The sequence below is a fragment of the Mauremys mutica genome, chromosome 12 (assembly GCF_020497125.1).
Source record: "Mauremys mutica isolate MM-2020 ecotype Southern chromosome 12, ASM2049712v1, whole genome shotgun sequence".
NCBI classification, from domain to species: domain Eukaryota; kingdom Metazoa; phylum Chordata; order Testudines; family Geoemydidae; genus Mauremys; species Mauremys mutica.
The window spans coordinates 22,371,423-22,387,106 of NC_059083.1; the positions used below are offsets into that span (position 1 = coordinate 22,371,423).

At 54.2% G+C, this 15,684-nt stretch overlaps 1 pseudogene; it reads right to left on the reverse strand.

The window, feature by feature from the left end:
* Nucleotides 1-4,310: 4,310 nt before the first annotated feature.
* LOC123344855 lies at nt 4,311-13,499 on the reverse strand (annotated as a pseudogene).
* Nucleotides 13,500-15,684: the final 2,185 nt, after the last annotated feature.

Consider the following 15,684-nt stretch of genomic DNA (forward strand, 5'->3'; position numbering starts at 1 on the left):
GATCCCGGACCAGATACAGGTTATCGAAGATGCTACGGACTGGGACGGAGTAGGTCTGGTCTGGGTGGATCACGTCCTCCAGCACGGCCCCCAGCCACAGTGAGATGGCCTTGGCTACGATCTTGTAGTCCGTGCTGAGGAGCGAGACGGGACACCAATTCCGTAAGTCGCGGAGGTCCCCCTTCTTCGGCAGTAAGGCGAGCACGGCTCGCCTGCATGAGAGAGGGAGGACCCCGCCCCGCAAGGACTCGGCCCAGACGGCGACCAGGTCCGGGCCGAGGACGTCCCAGAACACTCGGTAGAACTCCACGGTCAGCCCGTGCATGCCCGGAGACTTGTTGGTGGGCATGCAGCGGAGGGCTTCCGAGAACTCGGCCAGAGAGAGAGGCAGCTCTAACCGGTCCCGGTCGCCCGCGCTGACCGTTGGGAGCTCGTCCCAGAGCACTCTGCAAGCGGCAGGATCGGTTGGATCCGGGGAGAAAAGGCGCGCGTAGAAGGTCCGGGCCCTCTCGCACATCTCCGCCGGATCCGTGAAGGGGGTGCCATCCTTTGCCAGAAGGCAGGTGACGTGCTTCTTGGCCCCCCCTCCGTTTCTCCAGGGCGTAGAAGAAGCGGGAGCCGCGATCCATCTCCCAAAGGAGGTGGATGCGGGATCAAACAAAGGCACCCCGGGCCCAATGGTCTTCAAGGACCCGGAGCTCCTCCCGCTTCTCCCGGCACGCTCCGCAAAGGGATGGATCCTCGAGGCTGGCGGCCAGACACCTCTCCAGCTCTAAGACCTCCCACTCCAACTGCCCTATCGCCGCATCCCTCCGTCGGCTGGCGCCCCGGGTGTAGTCACGGCAGAAGAGCCGGGCGCGCACCTTCCCCACATCCCACCACCACTGCGCCGAGGGAAAGGCACACCGCTGCCCTTGCCAGGGCAGCCAGAACTCCCAGAAGGACGCCACGAAGTCCCCATCCTCCAGCAAGCTGTTGTTAAAGTGCCAATAGGCCGGCCCTGGCCTCTCTGCACAGAGAGAGGCTGTCACGGTGATGAGGTGGTGGTCCGAAAAAGGGGCCGGCCGGATGCTGGAGGACTGGGCCCGTGAGAGATGGAAACGTGACAAATAGATGTGGTCCAACCGGGAGTGGCACGACCGATGGGCTTCCACCTGGACATAGGTGAACGTGGAGACATCGTCCGGGTGGTGGTCGAGCCAGACATCCACCAGGGAGTGATGGGTGACAATCTCCCGGAGGACGTCCGCAGCAGCCGGGCTCTGCTCGGTCCCCGAGTGGTCCCGCTCCTCTAGGACGGTGTTAAAGTCCCCGCCCAGGACCAGGCATTCATGAGGATCCAAGGAGCTGAGGAAGGCGGACGCCTGCTGATAGAACCGCAGCCGCTCCGGGGCCGATGTTGGGGCATAGACGTTCACAAGGTTGACCACGAGCCCCTCCATGCGGACCCGGAGGTGCAGCAGGCGGCCCAGCACAGCCTCGGCGACCCCCAGCACCTCGGGCCGTAGGGCGGGGGAGAACAGGATAGCCACTCCAGCCCTATGGGTTGTGAGATGGCTGAAGTAGACCCCGTCCCCCCACTCCAGCTGCCAGCTAGCTTCGGCGGCTGGATCCGTGTGGGTCTCCTGCAGGAAAACCACAGAGTACCCCCCCCCCGAAGGAAGGAGAGCACCTGGCTCCTGCGGAAACCCACCCTACAGCTCCGGGTGTTCAATGTGGCAAAGGTGACGAGTGCCATGAGGAGGGCTGGGGGGGATCCTCGCCGGCAGGGGCGCTCACGGCCCCCGTTGGGCCGCACAGCAAACCGTGACCCACCCCGAAGGTGAGCAAGGAGACACGGAAGCTGCGGAGCAAGGCAGGCGCCTATCTCATTCCAGCAAGAAACGCCTTAGGCACCTGAGGTCAGATGCTGGGTTCTCATCTGTGGATTACTAAGCAGACATAGATGCCCCTCTGCAGCCCCGATTTAGGCACCTGTCTGTGAAAGGGGGCAGGGCTTAGGACATCCCTCCTCCCTTGTCGCCTGTCCCATTGGCTAGCTTAGATGGCTCCCCGCCTAGTGAGCTGGCTTTTGTGAATCACACTGTAAGGTGCCTGTGATGCCCAGGCATTGTATAGGGTGTTTAGGCCCCTAACTCAGCTTTGCAGAGTTGCAGACTGTGATTTTCTAGTTACGTACAAATTTAGCCCTGTGATGCTCAGCACTGCAACACCAGGTTATGGATTGCACCCTGTGCAACCAGCCTCCTCTCTGCAGAGCACAGCTGAGCAATTCCTGATTGACATGGGTGTGCACAGGACAGAGACAGAGCACAGGCTGGAGAGTGACACATTCCAGTAAAACCCAACTCTCCTCTTAGAGGCACGATATTCCCTGTGGGTGCTGGGGGGACACAACCAAGTCAGAAAGCAAATCCAAGTAATCTTCCCTGAGCAACTGCAGCTGGGACAGTAAAGTGGAACAAACACAAATAATTGTAATGTTTTATTTACAGTAAGTAACTAAAGGTGGTATGTAAACAGAGCCGAGAAGGAGCCTTAATAACCACAGCATGGAAAGGAGATTCCCCAGCTACTGAGAACAGTTTTCTTAATGGCACAACAACAGTACAGTCGTCCAGAAATTATTATAGGGATTAATGAGTTTCAGTGTCACTTTCAGTAACTTGCAATAAATCTCTGTCCCTGTCATGTTCCCTTTCCTTCCATACTGTTCTTCTCTACTCGTTTTTCTAACCCTCACTTCTGATCCCTGTTTATTTTCCCGTGTCTCTCCCACTCTCCTTCCCTCCCTGTCACAGATCATCCCCCATGGCCACTCCCTTCTTTCCCCTGATTTTATCCCTTCCCCTCTTGCTGCCCCCGGGCTGGTTCCCCTGTTCAGGGATATTTTCTTGTCACTCTTCTCATTTCTGTTCTCCACCATTTCTCATTGACTCTCTATTTATTCTTGTTTGATTTAAATTTACATTTTCCTTCTTGCTTCTTCTAATTCCCTCTTGTTAATGCCACCCTGTCCTTGACTCCCCCAGTGCTGCCAACCACGGGAGTTGAAAAAAAAATCATTAGACTCACACAATGATAATTTTTTTAAGGTTATATCATTTTTTTTTGGTCAATATGCACCCATCTCCCCATCCCCCTGCCTTTTTTGTGACAGTTACAGGGTTACCAGCTGTCCTGTAGTTACAGGGGAAGGTGACTTGGGCCCCTGCGACTGGAACTCTGGCTGGGAGACCCCAGTGAGATCTAATCCCACAGATCTGTACAAACCGCTCCCTGCTGCTGCTTCTCCCCAACCCCCCAAACCCTGATTGATTCAAGCTATGGCCTTGGCTACACTTGAGAGTTTCAGCGCTGGTGGTGGCTTTACAGTGCTGTAACTCACTCCCCGTCCACACTGGCAAGGCACATACAGCGCTGCATCTCCCTGGCTACAGCACTGCTTGTACTCCACCTGCATGAGAGGAATAAAGAGTATAGCGCTGCTGCTGCAGCGCTGGGATGCCAGTGTAAACAGGGAATATTCTTAGTACGCTGTGACTGACCTCTGGAAGCTTCCCATAATCCTTTTAAGTAAAGATAAATCTGTTTTGTTGTGATCCCTCTGTTTGTTTTGTTATGAACTCCGGGCTCCTGGAGCTGCTTATCTAAAAAAACAAACACAGCTACTGTTTGCTGTGACTAGGCAGGCAGGGGGGCTCTCTTTGGAACACCCACAGCTAGTTTGCTTGAGGAGAGAAGCGGCAGGAGGGGGTCTGTTTCGGAACAGCTGCTTATCTGGTCTGTGAGGAAAAAAAGCTGTTTGCTTTCAGTGAGTGAGAGAGAGGTCGGGGAGGGGGTCAGAACTTGCAAGGCAGCTGTTGACACAGTGTCAGCTCCAAAAACCCACTCTCTCTCTCCCCCACGCTCCCTGTCACACTCCACCCCACCCGCACTTTTGAAAAGCACAATGCAGCCACTTGAACGCTGGGATAGCTGCCCATAATGCACCACTCCCAATGCCGCTGCAGATGCTGCAAATGTGGCCACGACAGTGCGCTGGTAGCTGTCAGTGTGGCCAGACTGCAGCACTTTCCCTATTCAGCTGTATGCAGGCAGGTTTAACTCCCAGTGCTGCACAGCTGCAAGTGTAGCCATACCGTATATCCCTGCCACCTCACAGCTGCCTGTACCCAGCCCGGCTGTTAGTTCTGCCCCCTGCCCAGCCCCCACCTCTGCCCCTCAGGGCCCCTCTGCTCCTCCTGCAGCCCCAGAGGTTCTTCCCCCTCCCCAATCCATCCCTGGGGCTGCAGGGAAGGGGAGGGTCTTCCACAGGTCATAGACATGAGGAGTCAGGGGCTGGGTAGACAGGAGTCCTCCAAGGTGATAGAGACTGGGTTGTGTGAGGCTAGAAAGGCTGATTTCTGGTTCTCCAGTGGGATATTCCCCACCCCTCTCAGGGACGCAGTCGGAGCCGGGCTCCCAGCCACACCCAGAGCCAGGGTCGGATTCTCTCCCCATGGATGGAGCCCGGCGGGAAAGTGAAGATCGGGGCCTCGTCACCAGCATCGATAAATGTCACCTGCCCCCGGTCACAGTCCAGACAAACCCGGATCCTGCTGGGGACCCGGCTCAGGGCCAGGGGGGTCGCAGGGTCGGTGAGAACATGGAAGTGACGCTCCCACCACTCCACAGCCCAGATCCCCCCCTCAGGGCTAAGTCTGATCCATCCCTTCCTCCCCACAGACTCTCTGGCCACCCCCACAGCCCAGAATCCCCCATCCCCGACCTCCACCTCCCAGCAATGTCTCCCTGAGGTGAATCCCTCACAGCCCAGCACACAGGCCCAAGAATCAAATCTCTCTGGGTGGTTGGGCAATCGCTGCTGTGTGTCTCCCCGTGTCACACATTTCCCATCTTCAGACAGGACGAGGCTGGGATGAGCCGTGTCTGGATCCAGAGTCACATTCACTGGAGAGAGACAGAATCAGAGCGTTAGGGGCAGAGCTCAGCCCTGGGGGAGGCTGGGACCATTTCTCACACTTCCCAACAGTCCCATCCTGGCTGGGACAGGCCTGGATCCCAGGGAGCTGCCTCTATCCTGGGCACCTAAGACTGAGCAGGGATGTCACTGCAGCTCCTCAGTCAATATAATGGCATCTTCTTCATTAGTTTTTCATTTGCTTGCCGAGGCTTCAGCTCCCTCGTCCCTCTGCTGGGGCTGCTCCACACCCAGTGTCACAGTCACAGCAAGGAAGGTTTTAGTGAGGAGGGAGCAGAGGAGGCAGGTACCAGCTTTGAACCCCAGAGGGAAGCTCTCTCCACTAATGCAGCCTCCAATCCCAGGCCAGGGAACAGAGAGGAAGATGCCACACTGGGGAAGAGCTGCTTAAGAGCAGAGAGTAGGAGGTGGCATTGAGTGGGGTAGCCCCTTCCCTAGAGAGAAGGGAGGAGCTGCCAGCATCATTGGGAGAATATCTCCCCAACCCAGGAAGCAGTGAGCAGCTCCAAAGGGAGAGCACAGCCCTGCCCAGAGGAAAGGCAGGATGTTGGAGTAGTGGATGAGGGAGACCCCCCAGCACTGGGGTAAAGCAGAGGGATGTGTCATCCCGCAGGGCAGAGAGCTCTGTTCACAGGCTGCTCAGGGAGAGTTTTTCTGGTCAGCTGCGTGGGCATGAACTCAGCACTAAGGTTGGTGTCAGGAGTGTTTGTGGGACTTAAGCGTGGGAGCTCCTCACTGTTCAGTGTGTTGTTTTTTAGGGCTCTGTGTGTGTCGTAGTTGGTATCGGTTTGGCTGGTAACTTTAGTTACAATCTCATGAAGATGTTTTCTGATAATTTAAAAACAATCTCCAGCTGCAATCTCACCCTGTCTAAATGTTCCTAGGGATCCTCCTCTTTTCATCTCTAGTGCAGATGGCAGAGTGTCTGGAGGGGGGAAGGAGAAAGGAGATGAGATTTCAGCCTTTCATATTTATAACAGCGTCCCCACTCTCAACTCATAGAACTGTCTTTTAATTATGACAGAGAAACACACCAAGAAACAGTCAGATATTTAATATAAAAAGGTCTGAAACCATCTCTTTCCTCTCTCATTCAGGCATCTCCCAGCAATGGAACCAACGTCCTTGCAGCCTCACAAACATCCCAGGACAGACAATCTGTCAGTGAGATTTACTTTTCCCTCCTCATCCCCTCCCTCCCTTCAGACTCCAGTTGGTTTGTCTCATTCACTCTCTGCCTTTTGTCCTAACCTAGACCCAGAGCCTGCAAAGACTTTGGCATAAAAGTAACTTTTCCCACTTGGGTCCCTTTGACACTAACGGGATGTTGAGAGTTTGTGAAATCCTGGCTCTAATTGTGAGCTGTTGGGTCTGTTTACTCAGTGCCTCTACAGAGAGCAGCACAACGGGGCCTCGTCCTCCATAGGCAGAAATAGAAACAATAGTAAAACCATTTTATAAATGTGGAAATTGAGGTGGAGGAAGGTTGACTCAAGGGACAGATTCACCTGTACCAGCAGGAGAGGGGTGACTCTGCTGTTCAGTGGCTGCAGGGGCTGGTGCAGACCTTGGCACAGGCTGAGGAAGTTCTGAAGCCAGCCAGAGCTACATCCCTGTGACAATGGTCCCGTGTGTCTTGCCCAGAGTGCAGCGTATCAGAGAACCAGCTTTACACTGCACACCTCCCTCTGTCCCTCGTCCACCCCCCCCTTCCACCCCCCCTCACCTCCCCCACCCCATTCCCAGCCCTCTCAGGAACAAGCCTTGTGTCTGCAGCTGCTGGGGAGGAGGCACCAAAGGCTCCTGTGCTGGAGGGATCCCTGACCATGGGGGAGGGGCTTTCTCCTTCCCTACAGCCCATTTGGCCCCGACTAGCTGCCGTATGGGACCAGAGCACAGTGATGGGTTAGGTCCACCTTTGAGAAATGTGCCCCATGGTTTCTGATGGGGCAGTGGACGGGGAGGGCTCTGAGCTATAGAGAGTTCTTTGCCGCATGTCTGCTGTTGGGTCTTGCCAAAATGCTTGGTATTCAACTCACCACTATATTTGGGGTCGGGAAGGAATTTTCCCCCAAGTCAGATTGGCAGAGAGTCTGGGGAGGTTTCTGCCTTCCTCTGTGGTATGGGGCATGGGTCACTTGCAGATTTAAACTAGTGTCAATGGTGGAGTCTCTGTAACCTGAAGTCTTTAAATCATGATTTGAGGACTCCAGTAACTCAGCCAGAGGTTAGGGGTCTATTGCAGGAGTGTGTGGGTGAGGTTCTGGGGCCTGCAATGTGCAGGAGGTCAGACTGGATGATCATGATGATCCCTTTTGGCCATAAAGTCTATGAGTTTGAGTCATTTCTTTCTTTAACAGTAATTGTCATGGCAGGGCATATTTTTGGTAGAAATAAAGGTTTGAATTAATCATCCTGAGTAACTTGGACCCGAAGTGCGATACATTCTCACCCAACAAGTAAATAGAAGCATCATCTAATTGTGAACCAATTGGCCAGAGACATTCTCTTCCCTCACTCTCAGAGGCTCATCCCAATTTCCATTCCCAGATCCCTTCTAGGTACCTTTGAACTTCCCCAGAGTCTCCAATACCACAATAGTTTTCTGGGAGAAATCACTGACTCGCTCTTCCAGTTCAGGAGAAGTCTCCTCTGGCTGCTGGAACTTCCTCTTCTCACACCTAGAGAGAAACAATTTCAGGTGATTATATTTTACTGTGTGACTCCTTATAAGTTCTGGCTAGTGAGTTGCTGCTCTAATGGGCCTGGAGTTAGAATTCCTCGACTTCTCCCAGCCTCAGAGCAGATGCAACACAACCCAGGGCCAAGCAACCTTCCCTTCAAGGACTCATTAATATTCTTCAACTCTGGCCTGGAGAGATCAGCTCTGGGGACAAAAGGGGAATTGAGTCTCCATGGCCAATTTACTCCTTGGCCTCCATGCTCTGAGGAACAGGAGGGTCCCAGGTGACATGCTGTAGAAATCTGCCTCTAGGAACTAGACTGAGATACCAACTCCCCCCTCCCCACCTCATTCCACACAGGTCTCCAAACAGTCCTCAAGTTGGAAACACTCTTGACAACTGCTGGCCTGGGCTGAATAGTGACCAGTGCCCCAGCAGTGACAAGCCCATATTCCATCCCCACAATCCTGAAGCGGCCAGTCCCTCAGGGAGGTGACATCTCTAGGAAATACTTGAGGTCAGTTCTTCCGACTGACTGGAGAATTCCAGAGTCTTCTATATAAGGGCGAGAACCTCAGGATGAAGTTGATCAGAGAGATTCGTATCCAACATGTGACCTTCCTCACACATTTTGCTGTAGATCCCTGGGGAGATGCAGTGCTAACATCACCACCAAGTTCCTTCCCAGCGTTGTGAGGTGTGAGGGGGAGTGAGAGAGAGCCATGTACCTGCTCAAGGTGCTTCTAATATCCTAGAAGAGAGAGAGACAAAAGAATTTCAGTCCCCTCTGACACACACACAGGATCCCAGGGAAGGGATTTTGCAAATATGGGGAAGGGAGGCCCTGTCCTGGCCCAGGGTCATGGATTCCCTGAGCTAATGGGGCTTTTCCATCTCTCATATCTCCGTGTCTGTGACTCTGCAAAGAATAATAGTTACTCACATGTGAGCAATGCACACGCCGAGTTACACCATGGTCTACGACTGCTGGACTCCAGTGCTTAGGATTCAGGAGCCCTCCCTTCCCTGTGTGGGGGTCTGGCATGTTTCTAATGACAGGTGCTGGTTTCCAATTGTCCCTGGGGGTGCTCAACTCCACCCTCACCCCCACTCCACCCCTTCCTGCAATGCGAAACCCTAGCGCTACTCTTCCCACTCCCACTCCACCCACACTCTGCCTCTTCCCCGCCTCCTCTCATGAGCACACTCCCTATCCGCTCCTCCCCCTCCCTCCCAGCATCTCCTGCACACAGTCGAACAGCTGATTGCAGCAGGAAGATGGTGCTGGAAGAAGAGGAGGAGTTGATTGGCAGGGCTGCTGGTGGGCAGCAGTGAGGCAGGGATCTGCCTGCCCTGGAGCACCCACCTGCGTTTCTCATTCAGCCTCACCTGCAGGAATTCACTCGCTGGCTTCTGACACTTCCCCTCCATCTCACTGATCAGCTCACTCAGATGGGAAATTTGCTCGGAGAGTTTACTGACATTTTCATTCCGTATCTTCACAATCTCCTCATCCAGCTTCTCCAGCTGGGCCAGCAGGAGTCGCTCTTGTTCCTCCAGGAACTCCCGCAGTTCCTGAAATTCAGACACAATCTTCTGCCTCTCGGTTTGTGTTTGTTTCTGTATGAAAATAGGGCAAGGGCTGGTCAGGGACATGGATGGAGCCCAGGGTCCTTTCACGGAGAGCTGAGTGTGCAGGAGGGTGATTTTCTTTGAAAATCCTCAGATTTCTGACATTTGACTCTACCCTGTGGGTACTAGGCAGGGGATTCTCTCACACCTTCCCCTTTGGCCCCTGTATCTCTGAAATGGATGTTTCTATGCCTGTCATGGTCAGCATCTTCTGTTATTTATGGTCTCTGGCAGGACTCAGCACTACACTGACAGAGACACCAGGGAAGATAAAAAAAGAAAACATTTTAAAAATGCACAAAATGACCAGACACAGCGGACAGCACTTCACAGGGACATTCAGTTCACTTGGGGAGGATTTCTGGGAAAGACACAAGGGCTAGACATTAACTCATCAACTGCAATGGAAGCTTAGGGCTTGTCTACACATGGATCTAGCCCAGCAATCCATGGTCATGGAGAAACACACACAAGTCCCATGTTCACGTAGGCCACACAGGAGTCTGCCTCCAAACAGACCTCCCACTGCCAGTCCCTGCTGGTTCATAACAACAGGCACCTACCAGATATTCCCGGCAATTCCCCTCTCCAGTCGCTTTCAATCCCAGCAGCTTTTCTCTCTCTTTCCTCAGAGTCTTCAAATGGGCCTGGATTCTTTCCTGAAGAAACAGAAATGATTTGGGAGGTTTCATCTGGATAGTTGAGAGGTGCTTGGAAGTGGGTGTTTTTCCACCTGAAACCCAAGATGACTGTGGTTCTAATCGCTTTGTGACATCAGAGCCACCAAGGAGATAAAATCTTACTAATGGAGACTGGGAGCATGTTCTATTCTGACTTGTTACCAATTCTGGTTCAGTCTTTTTAGTAATTAGTGAGAGATCTCAATTATACCCAAGCTTTACTGGTAATTGTGAATTGATTAGGGGTACAACACATAACAGGGCACCAAAGTCACATGGAGGTGAATCAATAAATCAGTTTTGTAGAAGGTTTAACAAACAAAGTGATACAAATCTCAGAAGCCATCAGGGTTTCAATAAGGGCTGGGATTTCAGCCCTGAAGCCCTGGGGACTGCACTGGTTGGGCAGAGCTGGTCTAAGCACCAGGGCAAACCCCATGAGATGTAAGGAGACCATTCGTTTGGTTTGAAGCTGCACAGTCCAGTTTTGTGGAGCACTGTCCCTGTCCGGTAGGGACTCAGCACTGGACGTGGCTTTGTCTGGTGCAAAAGGGAGAGGAGGAGACTGAGGCTGCAGGAGAACACCTGTGAGAGTGGGGGCAGGGCTGAGGTGGCACCTTCATGCAGAATGATGGAGGTGGGGACAAGCTGAAAAAGGTGGTGGTGGGGCCCACACAGGGTGACTGATACTGGTGAGGACGGGCTCATGCAGGCAGCCGTGGGCATGTCCTATGTTCTGGGGATGCCTCAGTGACCTCCCTAATTTGACAGGATGCAGATTTGTATAAAGAATGGTTGGTATTTGACCTGCACTGTTTGGAGCCCTTTTGTGTGCAGACGGAAGGCACTCGGGGTCCCACACAGCATTCAGCCCAGTGATCTCCTCTAGTGCAGACCGGCGGCCTCAGAGTTTAACCCCTCATGGAGCAACACAGGAGTTCAGAATCCTTGTGAGAAACCTCCTCTCCCTGCTGGGCCTGGGACCTTTATCAAGGCGTCTCTCCCTCCTAACCGAGACACTTCATCACTGGGTGGGGTTGATGCTAAGATGTCAGCATGGCAAAGTGGTTCGGGTCTTGGACTGGGTCTGGGGAGATCTGGGTTCTATGCTAAGCTCTGTCACTGACATGCTGGGTGACTATGGGCAACTCGCTGCCCCGCTTTCTCTTCCCACCTTTTGTGTAGCTAGGCCAGTGATCACCTACCAGTCGATTGTGATTGACTAGTCGATCCTGGAGACTTTCCCAGTCAATTGCGATCTCCAGCAGCTGTACGGCAATTCCAGAAGCAGCCAGCTTGTCCGTGCAGCCTGGGGTGAGGGCAGGGTTCTCTGCACATCGCTCCTTCCTGCAAGCATCACCCCTGCAGCTCCCATTGGCCGGGAATGGGAAACTGTGGCCAATGGGAGCTGCGGGAGTGGTGACTGCAGAGAGGGGCAGCGCGCAGAGCCACATGCTTCTCCCAGGGACTACAGGGGCATGTTGGCCCCTTCCAGGAGTGGCGAAGGGCCAGAGCAGGCAGGGAGCCTGCGTTAGCCCCACTGCACCTATGACTGGGAGCCTCCCAAGGTAGGTCAGTGCTGCCCAGCTGGAGCCAGCACCCGATATCCCATCCTTCACCCAGCATCCCTTACCTCCTTCTCCACCCTGTACCCCCTCCTGCACCCTAACCTCTTGCCCTAGCTCTGACCCTCCTCCCAGAGCCAGCACCCCCTACCCATTCCTGCACCCCAACACTCTGCCCCAGCCCAGAGCCCCCTCCTGCACCCAAACTCCCTCTCAGAGCTTGCACCCCTCACCAATCATGCACCCCAACCCCCTGCCCCAGGCTCAGCCCAGAGCCCCCTCCCACACTGAAATCTCTCGGCCCCAGCCCAGAGCCCGCACCTCCACCTGTACCCCAACCCCCTGCCCCAGACCAGTGAAAGTGAGCGTGGGTGGGGAATGGAGAGCAATGGAGAAAGAAGGGCAGTGGTGAGCTCCAGCCGGTTCGCACCGGTTTGCGAGATCTGATTGTTAAATTTAGAAGCGGTTCTAAAAAGCTTTTAAATTTAACAAAGTCTCGGGCAGCTGTCCACCCGGTCCAGCTCACCTCCCCCTCTCCCCTGAACGCTCCGCCCTCCTTCTCCTCCCTCTCCCCTGCTTCCCGCGAATCAAATGTTCGCGGGAAGCCTGAAAAAAGGAGCAGGCAGGTAAGCCGGGCGCTGGAGGGAGGGTGGGATGGTGCGTGCGTGGCCCAGTCCGGCTCCCCCTGGCCCCGGCCGAGCGCCCCAGCCCGGTCCCAGCCAAGCACCACCGGCTCAGGCTGGTCCCGGCTGAGCGGCTTGGACCTGGCCCAGCTCAGGCCCCGCGGCTCCAGCCCGGCCCGGGAAGTCGGGCCCGACGGCGCTGGTCGATGTCCCGGCGGAGTGGATCTGGTCCCGGACCCAGGCAGTGTGGTAAGGGGGCAGGGAGCAGGGAGGCGGTGTTTGGTGGGTTGTGCGGGGGTCAGGGCGGTCAGAGGGCAGGGAACAGGGGGATTGAATGGGGGCAAGGGTCCCGGGACACAGTCAGTAAGGAGCAAGGGTTGGATGAGGTGGTGGGGGCAGTCAGGGACAGAGAGAAGGGGTGGTTGGATGGGGCAGGGGTCCCGGGGGGCCATCAAGAATAAGAGGAGAGGTTGGATGGGGCTGCAAGGGGCAGTCAGGGGACAGGGAAGGGGGGATGGGTCAGGGGTCCCGGGGGGTGTGTCATGGAACATGGGGGGTTGGATGGGGCATGACCCCCCGGGGGGACACAACCCCCTCATGAGGTGAGGAGGAGGGAACCGGTTGTTAATATTTTGGAAGCTCATCACTGAAGAAGGGTATGGAGTAAGTGGGGCTTTGGGGAAGGGAAAGGAGAGGGGCCTTGGGGAAGGGGGGTAAATCCTACTTTAAAGCCTTGATATTTTGCCTCTGCTGCCGCACTGCCAGATCGTTAATTTTGTTACAGCATCTCCCGTACAATGAAGACTTTAAAGAGCTGAATGATGAGTCACACCCGTGACAGGGAACTCTCAGTGAAATTAGCCTGTCATTAAACCCCAGAAGTTAACCCATTAAATTTCACAGCAATTCCCTACCTTGTACTCCTGGGCAGCCTCCTGTATGGGAACCACTGTGTGAGTGCGGTGAGCCCGGGATCTGTCGCACACCACACAGATGGGGGTTTGATCCTCTTCACAGAACAGTTTCAGAGCCTCCTGGTGTCTCTCACACACCCCGTCCCCTCCTGCTCCCTTTGCTGCCTGTAAACTCAACCGCTTGGCGATTTCTACAACATTTCCCAGGTGCCTGTTGGGCCTGAGGTTTCTCTGTTGCACAGTTTCTCTGCACTGAGGACAGGAGATGTCTGTATCGGATCCCTCCCAGCACTGGCTGATGCAGGCTCAGCAGAAATTGTGCCCACACTCCAGAATGACAGGTTCCGTGAAATACTCCAGACAGACGGGACATGTCGCTTCCTCCTGGAGACTTTCCATGGGGTTCTCTGCAGCCATGACTCCCTGTGGCAGTGGAACAGGCTAAGTTTCAATTTCCTGAATTCACGCTATGCTCCGCCTGCAGCAGCAAGGGGGTGTTTTCTTTCCTGAAAATGACTCCTGCTGTTTGCTGAGCAGGAAGGACCCAACCAATTTCTCCCCTGGAGGCTTTAGTGAAAAAATGTACAGTCACACCAGTGAAATCAGCATGTAATTAAAACCCCAAAGGGCTCCCAGCTTGTAATCAGCCCTTGTGCTGGTGGGGAGGGTCACTGAGGCATCTGCCTGTGAGGATGAACCTGCAGGAGCAGGAGCTGTGTGTCAGGAGTGATAGGCTGGGCAGAATTTTTTTTAATAATACATAGTTTTGACAGATGATGTTTGTTTTAAGCAATTTCTATATTTATCTATTTAAACTTTCACAGCTGCACAACTATCTGGGTTTTAAGCATTTCATTCCAATTACAATTTTCACGGTTGTGGGAAATTATGGGGGGATTAGACAATATTTTGGTCAGACCAGAACTATTTAATGACACTAGACACTGAGATTCAAAAAGTTGAAGTTTTAGAACTGTTAAAATTGTCTGTGAGCAGCTAAATCTCCTCCCTCCCCCAACAGCTCCCCCAGGGCAGTAACCCAGTGTCTCCCCCACCACACAGGGTCAGGGTTAGGGTTAGGGTGAGGGTGAGGGCAAATAAAATACTAATATTTACTATTTATTATGATTAAATCTCATGATTTTGGGGGGCTGGCCTGATTTAAGGTTTTTAAATGCCTGGGGTTGGCAGTGCTGTGCCAGTGAGAATTCAAACCATAAATCTCTCTCAGTTACCCAAGGGAATCCCCTAAATGAGCGTCATCGTTGATCTAACACAGCACAGTGAACAGAAAGGGAAACGGACACCGAGGACAAGCTATGGGAACGCACAGGGAGCTGGGCTGTGGGCCCCAAGCAGGACATGAGCACAGTCCCCCCAGGCCCAACAACAGCAATTCTGGGCCCCAGGGCAGAACAGTCAATGGGCCCCCACTGGTGCCCGCATGCACAAGCTGCGCTCACATGGACTCCGTCTGCCTGATATTTGGGCGGTGCTGCACCTGTGCTGGCTGGTGCCCAGTGAGCTGCCGGCTGCGCTGCTGGGGGCTCTCCCGGCACGGCCAGGGCTTCCACATGCCCACCCGCCTGCCTTCGCTCCTGCCGCTAGTACCACCCCACGCGCCATAGGTGCTGACTTTTGGTTGTGCCGGTGGGTGCCCCATCCTGGCTCCTCCTCCTTCCCCGAGGCCAAGCCCCCACTTCACCCCACTCCACCGCTTCCTGCCCCTGCTCTGCCCCCTCCCCCAGGTCCCCTCCCCTGACAGCCTCCTCCTACCCACTGCTCACTCCTGTCTGCCCCCTCCTGCCTTAAGGGTGAGGTGTGTGTGTCTGGGGGGGCTCAGTCTGTCCCCAGAACTGACAGTTTTCAGCATATTTATACACTTCTTTCATACTCTAGTTATTGAATGTCTGTCTATCACTGGTATCACAGCAATGTCATTATTAAAATAGCAGTGAACTACAGCATTACATTACCATGAATTACAGTGTATTAAAATCATTACACTCAGCTACAAGCTGCCTTCACTGACACCCCTGTGTAAAGACACTGTGTTCACTCTGTGCCTCACCCCTGCTTAGCGCCTGGTTGGGAGCTGAGGGCCACTGATGGCTGTGGGAAGAAGGTGGATGGGAGACACAAGCAGTAGGGAGTTTTACCCTCTCTCCTTTCCTATCGCTCTCCCTGCCCCTTTCTCTCGCTCTTGTTTCTTTTCTAAGTCCTTGCTCCCCTTCCTGATGTTTCCCCTTCTTGCTTCCCACTCGTGTCCATTTTCTCATGTCTCTCTGCTCCCCATCTCCTGGGGGCTCTGTCTAGTGCCTGCTCCCACACACCCACTCAAAACAGCAGAGGAGGTTCCCCCTCCTCAGGTAGGAAGGGTGGCCTAGTGGTTCAAGCACAGGCCTGGGGATCAGGTGTGCTGGGTTTGATTCATAGAATCATAGAATCATAGAATTCAAGATCAGAAGGGACCGTTATGATCATCTAGTCTGACCTCCTGCAAGATGCAGGCCACATAAGCTGATCCACCCACTCCTTAGCAAGCGACCCCTGCCCCATGCTTCGGAGGAAGGCGAAAAACCTCCAGGGCCATTGCCAATCT